Below are 15,128 nucleotides of genomic sequence, written 5' to 3' on the forward strand. Positions count from 1 at the left end.
TATGCATGTGTACGTTATGTACAGATACCAAATCATGTGACCTAAATATGTAGCGGGCAGCGGGAACTGATGGGACTTGGAAACACCCCCACAATTTAATCAATTATTCCTTGTATCATTTCCGACAGATAAATCGATAAGTCCGCAGCGGTGGATTTGTAGTAGGATCACAATCATGTGATCATCAGCAGGCAGCTGACGTAGTGTTCACTTGTTGTCATAGTTACAGTGACACCGTGCTGCTATTTCTCAATGATACAGAAATCTTTAACAAATCAATGGATCCAGACTATAAGCTGCATCACTGCCAAAATCTAATCGGTTAGTCCTTGTGTCGTTTCTGATCTTCCCTGAAAATTTCATCCAAATCTGTTTTTGACTAATGTTGCGCATAGACAGGATAATAGACAGAAAGATAAACATACGACAATCATCACATAATTGCCCTTTTCCTTTGTGGAGTAATTAATGAATAACTCTGAACGCTATGCTAGGCAAGGCTGCCTTCCTTCTGTCACTGTAGATGTGCAAAAACAAATCTGTAAATATACAACTCTTGCTAATTTTAGTCTCTCAAATTCATCTTGTCCAATTGTTGTTGCCTCAGCACTTGCAAGATTTTTCAGCATTTTCTCAGATTTTATACACAAAACTAAAGCAGTAATGGCTTAATTGCAAAAACAAATATTAGGTGAAATGATATCAATAAAAACAATCAGTTGCAGCACAAATATTCAGCATTAAATCTCATTATTATTGAGTCATTCCATACATTTCTCTGATCAGTTACGGCATCACAAATGGTTTCCGAAATCATTTTACCAGAACTGTACTGTACATTCAAACTCAACTCCTAATTTGATTTGATCTGATAAATACTAAGTAGAAAATGAAACATATCAGTGCACTGTACATTTGCTGTTTTATGTCACCACAAACATTTCCCAATACTTTTTGGCTCAGCTTTAGTTTACTGTGTGCAACCTAAATGTCAGTAAGTCTCCTGGTGGTGTGGTACATGTAGCAGCAGCCTTCCTAATCACAGTTTACCTTCAGAAAAAAAAAAGCTATTTTCACATCAAACATTCATTGCAATTTGCTCCTCAACATGTGTTCCATGAGGACAGCATGAACAAGACAAAAGAAGTCGCTCAATTATTTAGCAGCCGTCCACGGAGCTCTGTTAATCCCAACATGCTCCACTGAACTAACGACAGCAACAGGTGCAGGCAGCTGTGACCAGTAACACGTGAAATTACGGTCAAACACGCTGCATGTTGCTGCTTTGAAAATATGAAGATGGCATGCAGTGAGGTGTGACATTTATTTACAGTTTATATGCTTCAGATGATGCCATGATTTTGAAATTGCATGTTGTTTTTTCTTTGTGTTAAGTACTTAAAACAAAATCATCCTGCGACTGAGCATCTATACTGAACTCTGTGTGTTTTCCTGTGCTTTATGCACTTGTGTTGAGGTATATAAACTTGAAGTATATGTTTTTTGATCCACTGCATGCGTTTCCCAGCTTCAGTTGTTACTACAATTCGATTTTACACATTCTATTGCTGCAAAATAAACTAACAGGACTGACATGCTGGTAAAATGTTATTGTAGCAATAAAATGGGTTGCAGGACCATTCTGCATACTACACTACAGACCAAAAGTTTGGAAGCAACTTTAAGTTTTAGTTCACGATGTCTTTCTTAAAAACCAGTATGAATTCTGTTGATTCTAAGATGTATTAACAGACTTTGCTTTCATTGAAATGCACCATTTCCCTCAACTTACCCTTAGGTATGCATTGATGTTACCAGATGATTGCAGAATAAATGTTAACAAAAGAAATAAAGGGCTTAGTTTTTGGGTTGAGAATATTTACAAGAGTCACAACTTCAGTGCAAAAGTTTAAAAAAAAATTTTAAAAATCATAGTTTGCATTATTCACTTTAACTCTTTGTCTTTTGAGAGTTTACATACAATACTGCCATTAATGTTCAACTATGTCCATATCTCTATAACTACCACAGAAATGACTGGAAAGAAACTGCTGAGTACAGAAACAAGAGTAAAGATACAAATACCTGATAATTATAGTAAAAATGTATTCTGATGAGGGACTATTTATATAGTAATCATGGTTTTTTTTTGTTGCAAAGTATATCAATGAAACTATGATTGATGATCTTTTTTGTACAAATTTGATCTTGCTTCCAAATTTTTAGCTTGTAGTATAAGTTCTTGGACTTTATAACACATTTTATTGAAAATACTTCTGTATTTTTGCTATAGCAACACTGCCAGCGATTCACTTTTTTACATATAGTTAAATCAGCTCTTTAGCGTTTAGAAAAAGGTGGTTTTAGGGCATTACTGTACCTGATTAGTTGTCAGAAAACAGAGATGTTAAAACAGCCAGAAATCTTTGCACTGAGGCCGTGATTGTGCAACGCATGCAAAACAAGTAGCCTTTGACTGCAGCATGCACGCACACACACACACACACACACAGAGAGAGAGAGAGAGAGAGAGAGAGAGAGAGTGCATGAGTTTTTTTCTAAAATAGTTGTGAGGCCTTAATGCATCCAGATCAACCCTTCCCCCTACTCCGACACACCGCAGACAATAAACCTCACCCCCGCCTTTTTTTAATCACACAAAAAAATCATTAATGGAAAAGGAATGCAAATAACTTGATTCTTTCTTTCTTTTTTAATCTGAAAAGAGCCTTTCATGGGCTGCTGCATAATGCAGAGTTGCCGTGACGACAGCCTCCCTCATAAGGAGGCAGGGACCTGACTGGAAACCACAGTTGCTACTGGAGCTGGGACGTCCTATCAGGAGTCCCACCGCAGGCTGGTGTGGTTCAGTGGGTTGCTAAACAGTAAAAGAAAGAGTTTCTTCTTGCTTATAGAATTTATTTTTATTTTATTTTGTTTTATTTTTAAAGCTGCATATCCACGCTGTAACAAGTACATTACCTTCCACAGAACTTAAACATCTTGGGAATGAAAAGCCAAGCCACTGGCAGTCAGCTTAGCTTAGCTTAGCTTAGCTTAGCTTAACGTAAAGACTGAAAACTGTAGAAAACCTGTCTCAGTTCACAAACTCCCTTAACACTTACAATTTAGACCTGAAACAACATTCACAAACTGAAATAAAATATGACGTAAAAATGCCAGTTCACTGTTTTGTGAGTTGTTTTGCATTGGATAGGTTGGGAGCGGTTGCTAGGTAACCAGACGAGACTGTGGGAAGTTACTGATAATCATTATCCCTTTGGTGCTATCTTTTACACCTTTTCAGAATAATTCCTTTACAGCTTAAACAAATGATACAAATCAATCATTGTATCATCATACCAGGATGTTATAGCTACCAATCCACGAAATGACCGAACTCATTTATCAGTTGGGTTCTGATAAATGAGTTTGGTCTTCTGTGACAAGACCTTAAAAGGACAGTTGATGCTGGAAAACCATCTAATGTGACTGAATTAAAACTATTGTGCAGAGAAGAGTGAACCAGAATTCCTCCATGATGTAAAAGACTGATCACAAGCTGGAACAAACATTTAACTGCAGTTGTTGCTGCCAAGAGACCAACCAGTTATTAGGTTCAGGGGAACAATTACTTTTTCACACGGAGGATAGAGGTTTTCAATAAGTTGTCATTTAAAAACTGTTTTGTGTATTGTGGGTTTTCTCTGTCTAATATTCAATAAATATCGATATTACGTTGGATGATCTGGACCATTTAAGTGTGACAAATATGCAAAAATAGAAGATTTCTTCTAATACTTTAGCACAGCACTCTAAATCAACTAATGCAGAATTTTGAGTTTTAGCTGTAAATAATGTTAAATGGATGCAATTATTGATATATTATTGCAGCACAACCCATCAAATATACGTTAAAAAGCAGCTTAAATAGCTTATTTAAAACAGTAAATTAGTTTAATTAGTTTTAACTTAGTTATTTTTTTTAAAAAAACTTGCATCCCTTCTAATTAAGAGGCGGGAATAGGTTCTATAAATTAATTTTCATACTAAAAGGAGCCATTTTTATTTTTTTATTTTTTTTTTTTTATTTTTTCTGCAAAAGAGAATTTCTTTGGGAACTTTACTTTTTTGTGTACCTCCTTCTTTTAGGAAACAGTAAAAAAATAGATAAAATAAAAATATTTATAGCTTTTTAAAAAAAATTATCTCGCTCATTTATGACAAATTAAAAGTATGGATGTACATACAAAATCTAAATAATCTCCTCAGTTGATTGCCCAGCCTTGCTTGTGTAACACTGAAGGAACAAGCAGCAATAATGCATGGACACCGGGCTATTTTTACTCTGAATGTAATATTGATGCAGGTTTCTCTCCGGTCTGCACAGAGCCAGACTGTCTTTCCCTTTAATAAGTCAAGTGGAAGCGAAGCGGCTCAGTGCAGCTGCGGCTCGTTCGTGCAGAGCAGCAGACAGACAGACGGACGGACGGACAGACGGACTGCAGACAGACGCCACACGGTAAACCGGGAAGCTCCCAGTTCGGACCTGTCGTCATCTCTCACATCCTCATGCGTCACTCTACTTTTTATTACGCCTTCAGATGAGCTCAGAAAACCTTTAGGTGAGTAAAAAAACAAACAAACAAAAAAAACATCCGCCGAATCACACGTTGTCCTTCGTGGCTGTGTGTGGACTTTAAGGAACAGGATTCAGTTTCTGGATTAATATTGAAAATGCATCCAATCGTTGAAGCATCCTGTGATTTATCTGCACCACTACCAATCTGCTGCACCTTATATCTAAGAAAACTTCAATGAACCTCTGATGCATAGTTTTCTGTGTGTGTGTGTGTGTGTGTGCGCGCGTGTGTGCGTGCGTATTCACTGTGTGGTTTCTTGTTGCTGAACTTGACTTGGAGTGCAGTTAGACTTGATAGTGCATTTGAATGAATCTTTTTCACAGTTTGAGGCTGTTTAATTGGTGTAACTGGTAGTTATTTGTTCCATTGCACTGCACTACAGTCATTGTAGATTTGAGCACTTCCACTTGTTTTTGATATGAAAAATGTGATTTTTTTTTTTGGTGTGGTCTGAAACTTGGAAACTTCATTAAATGGATAGAATCGAGTAAATATAAAAGCTTTTCAATTAAAATGATCAGTGATTGATTTATTCATTTGTGTTTTAAGAGGCACCGCAGAAAAAAGTCCATCCATCCATCCATCCATCCATCCATCCATCCATCCATCCATCCATCCATCCAGTCATCCATCCATCCATCCATCCTTCCATCCATCCATCCATCCATCCACTGACCTACCGATCATCCATCCATTTATCATCCATCCATCCGTTCATCGATCCATCCATCCTTCCATCTAACCCACCATCCATCCATCCATCCATCCATTGTCCATCCACTGACCTACCTATCATCCATCCATCCATCCATCCATCCATCCATCTGTCTGTCCATCCATCCATCCGTCCATCCATCCATCCATCCATCCATCCACCCACCCACCCACCTCCATCCATCCATCCACTGACCTACCTATCATCCATCCATCCATCCTTTCATCCATCCATCCAGTCATCCATCCATCCATCCGTCCTTCCATCCATCCATCCACTGACCTACCGATCATCCATCCATTTATCATCCATCCATCCGTTCATCGATCCATCCATCCTTCCATCTAACCCACCATCCATCCATCCATCCATCCATTGTCCATCCACTGACCTACCTATCATCCATCCATCCATCCGTCCATCTGTCCATCCATCCATCCGTTCATCCATCCATCCACCCACCCACCTCCATCCATCCATCCATCCACTGACCTACCTATCATCCATCCCTCCATCCTTTCATCCATCCATCCATCCATCCATCTATCCATGCACCTACCTACCTATCCATCCATCCAGCCATCCATCCACCCCAGCCCAGATGAGATGTGTAATCCTTTCAGCTGGCTCTGGGTCAACCTCATGGTCTCCTCCCAGTTGGATGTGCCAGGAAAACTCCCACCTCAACTGGTCGAGGCAGATGTCCACCTTCCCTGAGCCTAGTTCTGTCTGAGTTTTTTCCCTTTCCCTTTCAAGGGTTGTTTTCTTTGACAGTGGATTCCTTCCAAAATGTCACTAAATTGCTTGCTCACAGGAAATCCAAGGGCAGCTTTGGATTGTTGTGTTCTCTGTTCTTTGTTTAAAATATATGAAGTGCTAAGAGGTTACACATGTTGTGAGTTGGTACTCTAAAAATAGAATTGAATTGAAAATTGGCAGAAAACATTAGCAAACCAAAGGTGTATTTGACACTTTGGATAATGCTTGTTTTCACTTTGTTGCTGAGAGATAGATGAGAACATCAGTCGTATATCTGCTGTTAAGTAGCCGGAAAGCAATTAGCCTAGCTTAGCATAAAGACTAGAAACATGGAAAAGCTGAATATCTCTTGTTGTGCTGCAGTGGTTTGGTTGTCTTGTGTTGCAGTGAGTGCAATGCTTAATGTTTGGGCTATTAGGTGTTTTTAACACACCTAATATCACTCTTACCATTTACAGTCTGTGTTTTAGGGATAGACCGATTATGACTGATTATTGTGGCCAATATTTGGCATTTTTCCGATTATCTATATTTTTATTGGCTGATTGTTGATGAATTAAATGCACTGCTTGGTGAAACTTATTTTCCACTAAGGTTCAGATCTGTAGATTCGACCTACAAGTATTGTCCAAGCCTGAAGTAAGGTCTCTCTGACCATTGTCGATTATTGGTCATCGAGAAAGGCCAGTGGCCGATATTTAGAACCTATATACATTAAATCTAATGTTTTAACAGCAAGTGATAGCAGAGAACCTGTCATTCATAACTAGACTTCTTCATTAATAAGGGTGATTGTAACTGAATATGTAAAATAAAAGTAGGAGGGATTAAATTAGGACACTTGACGGAGATTGATCAGTTTGTCTCCTGCAGCTATGTCTGCTGTTCTTCTTGATTTTTTCTTAATATTTTACTGTGTTGTCACTTTTATTGTCCCCCAAAGTTCAGATCTTAAAGCGATATTGTTTTCAAAACTCTGTTTCAGGTTAATCTGTGGCTGCCTTCTTACTTAGCTGCTAGTCGTTAGTATAGCCTTAGCCACTGTGAGACAAGCTAATTTCCTGGTTTGTGTTTCGTGTTCAGTTTGAGGACAGACAGATAGGAGGCTGCATCAGACCTGAAGTAGAGCATTTAATTTATCAATAATCAATCATTACGAATACCGATAATCGGAAAAATGCAAAATATCGGCCACAATAATCGGCCCAGCTGATGATCAGTCTACTCCTACTCTGAACCTTATTCATCTCATTAGCTGGCTCCATTCCTGTTCATAGCTAAACAGAGTGGATTAAAGTCTTGTTCCATTTGCCAGCCCTCTCTGATCTCTCTCTTTGTCAGTCTTTGATGTCTGATCGGCAGTTTTTCTACAGCCGCTGTTTTTTCAGTCATTGTGACATTAGAGGTGCTTCAGTGCAGTAAGGGTTTCTGGGAACAGGAAGCAGAGTGTGATGCAGTAAAGGCTGCATAACTCTCCCACCACTGCAGTACACTGTGCTGCAGCTCAAGCAGCGCTCATGTGGGAGTATTCTCATGCTAATCAAGAAATACAGCAGATGACTCAGAGCTCTGGAGTAAAGCAACACTTAACTTCATCGTCACATACAGTGCAGTGGCTTGGATGACTTGTCACTTAGTGTTGAAGAGAAGTTAACGCGATATGTGTTGTATTTATCAGTACGCTTTCAGTCTCACTCAGCAGTGTACTTTTCAGTCCAAACTCCTCTACTGTGACCTCAAAAAGTGGTCTAAATAAAGACATCAGTTATCACCAGCTTTACAACGGTCAGATTGGTTTGTTTAAATTGAGAATCCAGTAAACTTCAGTGTTGAGAATTAAAGATGTTTCTGCCACATGCTAGTAGCAGAAGATGGCATCAAGTGTTTACCCAGAAGTTTCTGAATGGCTGTTTACCAAAACATTTACCATTTGGAATTAAATTTAAATTACTGAGAGAATGAACCTGTTTAGTTTAATCAAAGTAAGGTATGTGACAGCAGTAATTTAGCTGTTGCGATTGTAAAAATCAGTTTTTCTGCTAAATTCCACCCCTGAATCTCTATTTTGTGAAATACAGTCATATATACCCAGTGATGAAAGGCAGAACAGAAGAATACAGGTAGAAAAAAGAGGTGAGAAGAGCAATTAGTCATAATAAGTAAGCATAAACTATATAAAGCTGTAGAGTAATTTGTGTGGCAGACATCTAAACCAGAATCCAACCCAAATATATACAGTGCTGTGCTTCTGTTTTTGCATATTTCTCACACTTAAATGTTCATATTATACTAGATAGAGATAACCCACAAAAAACAAAATGCAGTTTTTATATGATGATTTATTGAAAACCTCTATCCCCCCTGTGAAAAAGTAATTGACCCCCTGAACCTAAAAACTGGTTGGTCTCTTGGCAGCAACAACTGCAGTTAAATGTTTGTTCCTGTTATGGTTGCCTAGAGGCTCAGACACAGGAAATGAGACGAGAGTCAAGAGTAAGTAAAATAAAGAATTTTACAGAGATTCACAAAACAGAACTACAAATCCAACTGGAAAATTACAACCGGAAGTACTGCACGGAAACTGGATTGCACAGACACAGACTGACTGAAGAAAACCCCTAGAGGGCTGGCGGAATATCTGCACTTAGCAAGATTAACTATCATCGAATGGTGAGTGGCATCTGATTGTATTGCAGCAGGACTGACTCTTGATTGGATGAGCTCCACCTGCTCCTGCCTCGGCTGATGCTGATTGCTGATTACTGTCACCTGCCGCTGCAGCCTCTTTGCCAAGCACACCTAAAAGAAACAGAAAGAGCGAGGGAAGGGAAGAGCACTATCTGGACCTTGCAGCAGTGGGTCTGACAGTTCCAGCTTGTGATCAGTCTTTTACATCACCATGGAGGAATTCTGGTCCACTCTCCTTGCAGAATAGTTTTAATTTGGCCACGTTATATGGTTTTCCAGTCTGGACTTTTACTCAGCCACTCCAAAGCCTTAAATTTGTACCTTTTGAGCCAGGAGTCAGCAGTGATTTGATCCTTCCAACCCTCCCATGGATCCATTTTCTCCCAGAGTCTTCCTTATTGTAGAATCATGTAGACGGACCTTAACTGAAGCCAATGAGGTCTGCAGATCTTTAGATGTTCTCTGGGTTGTTTTGTGACCTCCTGGATTATATGTGGATACTCTTGGAGAAATGTAGTTCATTGGTCCACTCCTGGGAAGGTTCACCACTGTTCCATGTTTCTCCATGTGTGGATAATGTCTCTCACTGTGGTTCTCTGGAGTCCCAGAGCCTCAGCAATGGCTTTGAACCCTCCAGACTGATGAATGTCAATGTCAGACTTTCATCTGTTCTTGAATCTCTTCAGAACGTGGCATCATGTGCTACTTTTTTAGACCCTTTAGCTACTTCACAATGATAGACAGGTTCTATTTAGTGATGTTTAGATTCAACAAGCCTGGCAGTAATCATATGTGAGTGTGGATGGTGAAACTGAACCCAGCTGCTGAATAAATTTGGTCATTTGGTAGATTGGTGGCTAAGGGGGCGATTAGTTTTCACATAGATCAAGGTTAGCGGGTGGGCAGCATTTTTCCTTCAAAAAGTGTTTTCTTGGGTTTTCTTTGTTTTGTATTAAAATTAGTTTGATGATCTGAAACATTTCCCTGTGACAAATATGCAAAAATAGAAGATATCTGTATAGGGACAAACACTATAATATATAGAAACCCAGAGACAACATGTTCACACAATGAAGCAGATTTCTCATGTCCACTGAGCTGACCACCAGTATTCGATTATCCCAACAAGCACCGACATATTTTTCCGCTGCACGTTGACTGGTGCTGCTATTGATGTTTTCCATGTACAGTGACTGGACACCCTGGAGGCTTGTTGTTCTGAACTGTTGCACTGTGATGCTTTAACTTCTCAGGATCAGTGCTGTGAGCTGAAACTGATTGATTAATGTTGGACATGAGCCTGCTCAGTCACTATCAGCTGAGTTGTATGTTTGAGTGTCTGAAAAGGATTTGAAGAAGTCACAGTTTGTCTGGGTGCTAAATGGCAAAACTGCTAAAAATAAAATACATCAGCTGGAAGCACTTCTGGGTTCAGCACACTGTTATTGCTATTATTTAAGGAGTGCTTCACAGTTGAGCTGTCTGACAACGAAAACACCAACAACTTGATCATTATTTAGCCTTTTCAGCTGGTGGATATCCAAAAGTTTTTTGCATATTATAAACGATACAGCTACAAGGAACGAATATCCTAATTCTCATTTTATTAAGATTATTTGATTATTTAATCTAGTAATCGCTAATAAACTGTTAAAAATGGCCATCACAAGTTTTTAGAATCCGATAATACATTTTTAAAGCAGTTTTGTTTTATTAGTAGTTAAAAAATGAAGGATGATCATAATTGAAAGATCTAAAACCCAGAAAAGCAATAAAAAAGTTTCTGTAGATTAAACTGTTAGTGTAAAGTGTTGGACAGAAGCCAAAGAGTTGCAGAGAAACTACATTTGTCTTAGTGTAATTGGATAAGATAAGCCTTTATTAATCCCACAGTGGGGGAATTTGTAGTGTCACAGCAGCAAAGAGTGCTCAAACATTTGAGGAAGGTAGAATAAAAATAAACCAAACTATACATAAGTATTAGTTCAAAAAATAAATTTTTGTACATATCAGTGGTGTTGCATTGATTTTTTGATGAATATAAATGCTGTACTCTTATTACCCAAATTGTCTATATAAGATTTGTTTGTGCTTTTGTGTTCAACATACATAACAAAATCTAACATTGATGGATCAGTGTACATTGTCTGACATTCACAAGCCTTGAAGCACACATTAAGTTTTAATTAATTTCAGTGCTACATCTTTATTTGCATATCTGCCATTTAAAAAAATTGCTGCTCAAGCATTACATACGTTTGTCTTGGCAACTAGATATGCCTCGGCTCCTTTTCTCAGGAGCATTTAAAATTATTTTGAGAGTTCATTAAGTTTTTTGAAATCTGACATTACAGAGTTGAACTTGTTAAAATGAATGTTCCTTGTTTTACATTGTGGGAGAAAATCTGTCCTTTTTTCTTTGTCCTCCTTTTTCCCAAGAGTTTGACTAATTGAGGGATTTAAGAGTTTTGTAATCTGTTAAATCCAAACTGTGACACTGTAAATCTTCTTTTGAATGGCAAAAACCAATAAAACATGAATTGGCCCCACTGTTCATGTACAGATAGAGCGTCAAAGCTTAAATCAAATGCTTCTTTAAGCATTTTCATACAAATCTGGATGATCTTTATCTAGATTAGCCAAACAGACAGACAGTTGTACTGTACTGAATGGCATTAGGACCGTACCAAACACTTCAATATCTTCATTCTTTTTTCAATGAACATATACAAACAAAAAAATACTTACAAGAAAGATTAGAATATGAATAAACAAGGAACTGCTCCTCTCAATTTGTACATGGTAATCCATATTTATCATGCTAAGTCGTCCATGCACAGTCTTCACTGAATCGGTCTAGTTTTCTGCCAGTCACATAATTTTTAAAGAATCCACAAACTTCTTCATACTTTCTTTGTTTGTTTTTCAGTATATAAATAATTTTTTTCTCAGGGAATATTTGACATCATTTGTTTTATCCAATGCGTGATAGTTGGTCTGCAATTTTTTTTTTCCGGAGCAACAGCCATCAACTTTTTAGCAGTTAGAAAGCTGAAGTTCATCAATATTAGGTACTTTTTGTTGTAGTCTTTTAGTTACAGTCCAAGTAGAAACAATAACAAACACTTACTAACTTTAACATTATTTTCTCATCATCCTCAGTTAATTCAGTCAAGGATGTTGTTGATCACAAAACTCCAGACTTCAATGTGATATCATGAAATGCCCAAAGCCCAACATATATTCATGCGAAACCAAGAAAAGAAGCAAATCATCACGTCTAAGAATCTAGAAACACATTTTTGCTCAAAAAAACTGAATAATTTAAAGAAATACAGCAGCAGATCACTTCAACACGCTGTATTATTGATTGCAAAAATAATAATTAAGGATGTGTTTTGCTTCGAATGAGCTCAGTTCACTAAGATGCATAAACATCTACCAAGAAAAGACATCATCTACATGCGTGAATCTCTGTGTTATTGAGTCACAACAGTGGTGGATTACTATTAGAGGTGCACATTAAGCAATAAACTGTTAAGGAAAAGTAAATCCATCCTCAGACTCTTTCTCTGCATCTATACCAACATGTTCCACACCTAATTTTTCAAAGAACTAGTCAGTGTGAAAAGTGTTCGTCATGTTCCAGCCAGCAGGGGATATCAGAGTTACACAAGAGGAGCAGGACCCACCCAAATAATTCACATGGGCTTAAAATAGACCTGCGGTGTCCCTTAAAACAGACCCAGTCATCAGTTATGGGGACTCGTTTCTGCCTATTTCAGATAAAGAGGTAGACAGGAAACTGGTAGCAAACAATAGTATATGTGTTTAATATTTCTGTTCTTTCACTTTCTGTTCTTTTGCATTCACTTGGCGTCAATGTTCAAAAATAGCCTGAGCGATCTGGGATTCCTGTTTGACCTTTTCTTAGTTAAGTGTCTCGTGTTCTACACAGTTTGCTGCAGTTAATCATTGGATTCCCTTTAATTGTCTTCAGCTGAGAGAGAACACCGAAGTACATCCAGGGCAGCTGGATTTGGCAGCAATGTCACAAGTCATTTTTCATTTGTGCATAAAAATAGTTGCATTTCTGTAGAATTTCTAGTGTGTCCTGTTGTCCTGAATGCTTATGCATCCTCGGGGATATAAAAGATGTTATTTGCTTGGTTGACAGTTAATTGAAGACGGTTTGAAGAAGGTTAGTATGATCAATAAAGTGTGATGCTAAAGAAGCCTGGAGGAAAATCTCATTTCAGCCTTGTTTTAGTTCAGATTTTGTCTGATATGTTTCTCAGATTTTTCTACTAAAATTCACCAGGAGATATAGATGAGAAAGGAACAACTAGCAACAGGAGTCAAACTTGAGATTTGAAGGAGATAATTTGACTAATGGCTCCATTTTTTCTCAATGGAGCTCCATGTGAGCTGCATATGAGCTGTATATATATATATATATATATATATATATATATATATATATATATAAAAAAATTATTTTTGCCTTTTCAACTAATTGATATGCCAAGGTGTGTGGGATCATCTTTGCTTCAGATTGAAGTGTTATCTTCCAACGCTCCTGCATCTGGGATTGTGAGATGTGTTCATATTGTCTGTAGAAACTGTTAATAAATTGTACACACAGTATATTGCTGAAGCTAAAAAATAGATTTCTGTTCAGCTGGTGCGCCTTTTCCTTGGTTGCACACATATGGCATTGTCACAAGATATGAATCAAACCTGAAAAAGAATTGAATCATAGTATTTCTGTTTCCGTATTGGGCCGTTTTCTATGCAGAGAGTAATCCGGTTAAGTGGGAGTGGATGTACAGAGGGAAACAGATGCATTTAGATAATTACTGCAAACATTATTTGCGGCCTGCCAATAAGATTAAAGCTTTCAAGAAATAGGAAACTCTCCAGGGTCCTGTACGTCTGTGAATGTACGCTCATGTCAGTATGTATGGCCTGAAAACACAGCATTTTGTTATTATGTTTTCATATATATGATGTTTCTCTGCCAAGTTAGAAGCATATAAAAATTGTACAAAGATTGAGGGGAAGTCTGTGATCTTGGCAGCAGGTGTCAGAACAGGAACTGAGCTCCACCAAACAGCTGTAATACAGACACAAAGGCCTGGATATGAAGACAATTTATGGTACTGATCAACATATCAGTACTAAAACTTGGCAGCAAGTCTTTTTTTTCTATCATTTGTTAAATGATGATTTTGATGTACAGTTTACAATATGGAAACCACAGTTATTCGCTGTCTCTCCTGAGTCGTAGTCTTCGTTGCATCATCTATCTTGTTTACCAGCTTTGCCTCAGTGCACTGAGTCCCTTGGGGCAAAAAGGACAGATAGTGTCTCAGCTGGTGACTTACTGCACTTCTGCTCTTTGAACTATCATGTATACTCCATAAGGTCTTCATTCAGAGGATTGTTATGAGTTTTATGGCTTTCTGTGACCATCTTGTTTCAGTTACCGTCACTTCAGCCAGCCTTTGCTTTGAACTCTTCTAGGAATCTTGGAAATACCAGAAGATAAAGTATTTGTTTAAAATGCTGCTGCAGTTCATGTAGTTAAACTATTCTTAATAGACTGTAGATGTTATTTTCCCATAATGTAATATACGTTAATGGGTTTTTCAGAGCCATTGCTGATTACTGGTAATCAAGAAAGGCCAACAACCGATACTTTGAATCAGTATGCCTTAGATATGATGTTTTATCAGCATGTGATAGCAGAGAACCTGTAATGTATAACTAGGCTTCTGTATTAATAAGGGCGACTATAAATGAATATATAAAATAGAAATAGAAGTGACTAAATTATGGCGCTCTTGACTGAGATCGATCAGTTTGTCTCAGTTAGTTCTTCTCTATTTTCTTAATCTTTCATTGTTTTACCACTTTTATTGTCCCCTAAAGTCCAGATCCTAAAGATTTAGTAATTATTGTTTTCCAGACTCTGTTTCAGGTTAATCTGTGGCTGCCTTCTAAATTAGCCGCAAGCCATTAGCATAGCATTGGCCACTGTGAGAGAAGCTAACTTCATAGTTTGTGTTTCTTGATCAGTTTTTGCTGCTTGAGAAACATTTCTGAGACCACAGAGGGACAACAGACAGAGAGAGGAGACAACATCAGACCAGACGTAGCACATTTAATCAATGAATAATCGGCCAATAAAAATACAGATACAGATAATTGGGAAAAGGTCAATTATCAGTCATGATCATCGTTTTATTCATAATATAGTGTCATTCTAGCTGTCGCAGAGGAAAAGGTAACCTCATGTGCTCTTTGGGAGTTCAGCTTTC

The 15,128-nt window shown here is 37.9% G+C and overlaps 1 protein-coding gene across 1 annotated transcript in view; it reads left to right on the forward strand.

Annotated features, from left to right (window-relative positions):
- The first annotated feature begins 4,471 nt into the window (after nt 1-4,471).
- The window catches only part of trim2a (tripartite motif containing 2a), a 40,914-nt gene continuing 30,257 nt past the window's right edge, over nt 4,472-15,128 (forward strand). Inside the window, exon 1 of the mRNA XM_023293535.3 lies at nt 4,472-4,625. The gene's annotated coding sequence lies outside the window, so the exon portion shown is untranslated. The remainder of the gene's footprint in view (nt 4,626-15,128) is intronic.

Source organism: Amphiprion ocellaris, chromosome 4 (assembly GCF_022539595.1).
Source record: "Amphiprion ocellaris isolate individual 3 ecotype Okinawa chromosome 4, ASM2253959v1, whole genome shotgun sequence".
Classification (NCBI taxonomy): domain Eukaryota; kingdom Metazoa; phylum Chordata; class Actinopteri; family Pomacentridae; genus Amphiprion; species Amphiprion ocellaris.